The 6,000-nt window shown below is 41.2% G+C and overlaps 1 pseudogene across 1 annotated transcript; it reads right to left on the reverse strand.

Moving 5' to 3' along the window:
- Positions 1–5,109: 5,109 nt before the first annotated feature.
- Positions 5,110–5,344, reverse strand: LOC306665724 (translation machinery-associated protein 7-like; annotated as a pseudogene). Its single transcript has one exon. The product of its transcript is annotated as a translation machinery-associated protein 7-like (transcript).
- Positions 5,345–6,000: the final 656 nt, after the last annotated feature.

Below are 6,000 nucleotides of genomic sequence, written 5' to 3' on the forward strand. Positions count from 1 at the left end.
TCAGCAGAAGTGTTGTTGTCAACATTGGGGGGAAAAATGCAACATGTTTTAGTGCTAAGTACCTTGTAAAGAATAATTAAATTGAAAACATATTTGAGCACATACAATGCTTGGTGAGAAATGATTCTAATCTGAACTAAAAGAATGTAAATATTCTTCAAAATATCTATTAGGATTTCTCGTATAACAGACAATAAACACATACTAGCCGGTTCATTTTAGGACCTGAAACAGAATACTTACGTTCTTCAACGTTGTCAAATTTTCTAGTGATTCAGCATAAATTATCAAATCAAGTCCCATTTACTGGCTACTAGACTGTATTGTGCAAAGGGACCTTTACCTGTTTTATATAAAACCATAACTAGTTTTAAACTCACAACTTATGCGATGTGATAAAATGCAATTTCAATTTGGTCTCTCATTACCATTTTAAAATGTATTCAGTGCTATTTATCTTCTGTCCCTGGATGCAAAGTTAGGCAGAGACCTCAAGTTTTCTGCTCATTCTTAGATAAGGGCAGTCTGATCCTAATTAAGTTTTAACCACAGCTTCATTTCAAATTATGTTGGGTGCAAGACATAAATGTACTTCAGATGAAATTGTCTTCATGGCCCTATCCCAATCCCAGGTTTAAGGTCTACTGTTGGACTTCTCAGAACAGATGTAGTTGGCTTGGCTGGCCCCTCCTCTATTCCCTAGAAGTCCTCTAGGCAGGGAAGGGGAAGAAGGGGAGTAAGGGGCTGGTGAGCTTTTCCCTTGAGTGACTTTGAGCTTGCTGTAAGGGCCTATGGTTAAGTTGATTCATATGGGTCTTGCCTGGGCCTTTTGGAGTTTCTTATTGATGGGGACTCCTGTTCTGGAGACTCCCAAACTGGATAGATGCAGTACGATCCCACTGGTTGCTTTTGACTCCATTCCTGCACCTAGAAATCCATTGTTACCTTCAGTTTCCTCTGACCCTTTAGTTGAATCCCAAGGGAAATCATACATCTCTTGCCTCAAGGACTCTGAGCATGCAAGCTTATCCCAGTGCTACAGGATAACAGTCCCACCTGGGAAGATCCTCTCACTGGTTTGAAATGAAAGAGGTACCTCTCCACACTCCTTTCTCCAAAGAAATTTCCTCACATGCCATCCCCTTCCACTCTCTGATTTCTTTTTTTCAGCTTCAGCCTGGGTGAGGGGTCCAGAATTACCATGGATTGGCATGCTTTTCTGTACCCTGCCCTCTGGACTCTATCTAGCCTTCACTTGGAACTGATAATTGTACATTTACATCTTGGTTGAAACATCAACTTAAAAACCTGTTGTACAGTCAATGACTAGCTATAGCCTTGTGTCTAGGATTTTAGTCCAAAATAGACCTCATGAACATACTACTGGAATCTGCAGCTAGCCAGCACAGCAGGCCAGGAGATGACTGCCGGGCAAGTTAGAAAAGAATGACAAGATTTGAACAATTAAAGAGAAAGACAAGGGCAAATTATAGGAAACAATTATTTGAAGCAATAAAATCATGAATTTGATCTCACTGAAGGCCACTGTATGGTAACACACTTAGGCTATTACAATAGTGAGCTGATATACTGAGCTGGCTGTTACTAACAGAATTTTACATAGATAGGCTTTATAGACACACTTACTTCAGAGACAAGATTGTCAATATGTTTCATATACCTAAGATCAAAGAAGACAAAATATTAATTATATGTATCTGACATTTATAAAGTACTTTATAGTTTCTAAATTGCTTTCATTTGGATTTTTTTCCAGTGCTGGGGATCAAACCCAGGGCCTCAGGTAAACACTCTACACTGAGCTACATGCCCAGCCTAGAACATTTTATTTCTGTTGTTTTATATGGAGTTTATAATAAACCTGAAAAGTTAGTTCAAGAATTATTATCCCATCTTGAGAGTGGATAAAGTAGAGGTTCGGAGAGGTTAAGTGATCTGCACACAAGCACATGGTTTTTTACTAAAAAGTCTCTGAGACCTGGTATTCTTAATGCTCCTGTCCAGTGTGCTGTCTTGCCATTATACATGAATAAGTATAATTTTTCAGGCCGAGTCCTCTTGTCTGCTATAATGAGAGGTGCTTCCTAGGTTGTGTGGGGTTTTAGGGAACAAGAGGAACTTTCTGTACATTCTTTTGAAAATGCCTTCTGGCTTTCTGGGTTTTAAGAAGAGAAGTATATAGGTAGTAGATTGGGTGATAATATAATCTTAAGTACTACCTGGTGTAAAAATGCAACAAAAAAATGATAAACTAATGAGGCTTTTTATCTGTAGGCTCTTTTTTATAGCTTATATCATTTATATCACACATACATCACATTTCATATCTATAGCTTATCTTGATTTGTATATTAGATGTATTCTTGAAAAGACACAGGTCAAATGAACAACTCATTAATGTTCACAAGTCCCCTTGATTTTTATGACTATAACAGAGATGTGACCTTCAGGGAAAAACTTGCTCTGGCATGGAATTTAAAAAATCACCACTTTAGAATTCTAATACTCAGTTCAAGATATTCTGTTTGTGTCAATATGGAATTTCAGTGCTCCAATGACATTTATCACACAATCCCTGTGAGGAGTTGATCAAATTGATAGCCTATGTGAGCTGTGCATAAAATTTTAAAGCATGAGTAAATTAAAATGCAACTTGGTGGAAATTTACAATACAACGAAAATTAACTAATTTCATGGAGCTGGATAGGCATAGGAATGTGGAAGTAAACTAAAATTTATCAGCTGAAAAAACTACATGAAAATCCTTTACTTAATGGGGCTTAGCTAGTATCTGCTCACCTTAAGTGTCCCTTTACCTTTAAGCACTTTATCCCTACCACATCATCTCCACCATCCCAGGCCACTGTGCAACACAGGACTCAAGTTGTTGACAAGGATGCGAATGAACAATTGATTACAAAGAGTTCAAACTACTTAGCATTTCATTGAAGGGGAAGGAGTTCCAGTCTTCAGGGAGCAAATCAGTAGGACTTTTTTTTTTTTTTTAAACGGGGATTGAACTCAGAGGTACTCAACCACTGAGCCACACCACCAGCCCTACTTCGAACTTTATTTAGAGACAGGGTCTCACTGAGTTGCTTAGTGCCTCGCTCTTGCTGAGGCTGGCTTTGAACTTGTGATCCTCCTGCCTCAGCCTCCTGAGTTGCTGGGATTACAGGTGTGTGCCACCATGCCCAGCAATAGGATTCTTAACTATGAATTTTTTCATACTGCATACCTGCTGCAGTACCTCTCTCCTAAGTTAAAAGAGACCAAGAATCAGAAAACTGCTATTTGACTAGCTCATATATGACATGTTACTGAACATATCTGTATTTTTGAAAGTTTTTGGCTGCAAATAACAGAATATTTCATTAAAAAAATACTAAGGACATTTATTGTTTTAACAATAAATTGGAAGTGGGCTATTTCCGGGTGGATCCTGCTGCCAGAAATCAAGGAGTATCCCCTCATGGTCACAAAATGGCTTATGGCAGCTCTAGAGCTGTGCATTCTCCCACCCTAGTGTTAAAAATCTGGGAAGAGGAAGAAGGGAAAGGGCTCTCTTCATTTATATCTGTATAATAGAATGGGAAAGTTTTCCCAGAAGCCCCTTAGCCTCCTTAAATCTCATTGGCTCAAACCATGTCACATGCCTACATGCCAACCCCTGGCAGAAAGGAATGGGGTTGCTATTATTATGATTGGCTTAGATTATTGTGTTAGCTTTTTATCATAACAAATATTGAGATTATCAACATAATAGGATGAAAGTTTTATTTCAAGGAAAGTTTTGACCCATGGTTGCTTGACCCTGTTGCTTTGGACTTATGGCAACACAGTACATCATGGTAAGAGCACATGGCAGGGGAGGCTGTGAACCTCATGGTGGCCAGGAAACAAAGAGAGGAAGAAGATAGAATCTCAATATCCCCTTCAACAGCACACCCCAATGATGTAACTCCCTTCCAGTATGCCCCACCTACCAAAGGTTTCTTCTCCTCCTAGTAGCACCACAGGCCAAGGCCCAAGCCTTCAACACCTGGGCCTTTGGGGGACATTCAAGACCCAGCTGTTGGGGTGGGGTTGTGGCTCAGTGGTACAGCACTTACCTCATACATGTGAGGCACTGGATTCGATTCTCAGCACCACATAAAAATAAATAAAGATATCATGTCCATCAACAACTACGAAATATTTCTAAAAAGATCCAACTGTCATGGTAATCAAATTTCATCCATTGGTTTTAGGGAAGGAGCCCACTTTTTCTGAACATTTTGCTGCCACAACCTGTATCAAGCTGGTGTTCTCTTCAGTAGGATGAAGGAGCAATGGCTGTTGGGTACATGCAAAAGTCTAGGTAAACTACTAGAATGCCTCCTGATAACCCAGAGATTTCAATGGTTCCTCATTCAGCCAGGGATAAGAGAAGTGCAAGTGCAGTGCCCAGGCCGCATGCTCTGCTCTGGTGCTGACTCCTGAGGTGAGCCACAGCCGCTGGTCTCCTGCCACTCAATCTTGACTGCACCGTATGTAGCATTGCCTGACAGCCTCTGCCCAGCATCCACCCTGATGTTCTGCTTTAGTTGTTGGGGGATGTGGAGGTGCAGGAGAGGGCTCAATGTCTTTTAGAGCTGCTGAGGAAACTTCAACATGCCGCAGTCAGCATGGAGAACCCCAACATAGCAACATATGGAAGGCCAGACACCCCACCTTTTTTTTTTTAACCACAGGGCTCTTTCCCCAGCCCCTTTTATTTTGTATTTTGAGACAGGGTCTCCCTAAATTGCCCAGGCTGGCCTCAAACTTGATAATCTTCCTGCCTCAGCCTCCAGAGTACCTGGGATTACAGGTACTAGCCAGATTTCCCCTTTCAAGCCGAACTCTTGGAAGAACCCTCGCACTGTCCTTGATGTCCCATACCCCTGGTCATCATGCTACTGTGGGCATTTTTTTTCCTAACAGAAGTTTATTCTTAAATTTATAATAGGCTCCTAGACAATGAGCACTTTATTCTAGCTATAGGTGGCAAAAGATATTATAGCAGGAATCCAGATGTTTAAATAGGAATGGAGCCAAGGGTCACCATTATCTTAGGCACAAGGAACAACTTTTTTTTTTTTTTTTTTTTTTGCCAAATTTCTTAATTCTACCCGGGGCCAGGGGACCCTTGACCGTGGCCTTCACTTTTAGCTCCTCGAGTTTCTTCTGTTCCTGTTTTCTGCTTGAAAACCTTATCTTCCTCATCCATCTTCTTGGCCTGCTTCTTGGGTTCCTTGGGATGCTTCAGGGGCTTCCTCTTGCCACCTTCACAGCCAGACATGGCACTGCCATCCCAGCCCCCCATCATGGGCACTTTTTACCCACTGGCCCCGCTCCACTGCTACAAGACTATCCTACTCTCAACCAAAATGAGTACCATGAACCACAGTCTTGGACTTGCCCTCCCACACTCTCTGCTCAGGAACTCTAAAGGCCTGCCCATTGATTAAATCAAATTAAAATTTCAGATTTTAAATTAAATCTCAGATCCTCCATGATCTGCATAACAGTTTGTATTTTTATCTTATTATACTAACATGTGTTTCTTTGGGTGATACACTCTGTGCTAAGTGCTTTGCTTACTTTAAATCAGTGACTCTTCTAGCCCTTAACTACTATTATCCCCACTTTACAGGCATGGAAATTGAGGTTTGGTTTCTCTGCTTATCCAGGTCAGATAGGAGGTAAAAGCGGGGAATCTAGGATTCAAACCCAGCTTGTTGGAGGTTAGGTTCCTATAGACACCCTATGCTCAACCAAACCAGACTGCTACACTCCTTGGACACACCTGTGTCTCCCTACCTTTGACCTGTGGCTTTGAATGGTCCCTTACCCCAAAACTCATCAAGGGTGCTTGCTCAGAAGAGGAACTTATCCCCATGTAGTCCACAGGAGAGACACAGAAAAGCAATTGCGTCTGCCATTCCTTCCTATCTC

Source organism: Sciurus vulgaris, assembly GCF_902686455.1.
Source record: "Sciurus vulgaris genome assembly, chromosome: 7".
In the NCBI taxonomy this organism is placed as follows: domain Eukaryota; kingdom Metazoa; phylum Chordata; class Mammalia; order Rodentia; family Sciuridae; genus Sciurus; species Sciurus vulgaris.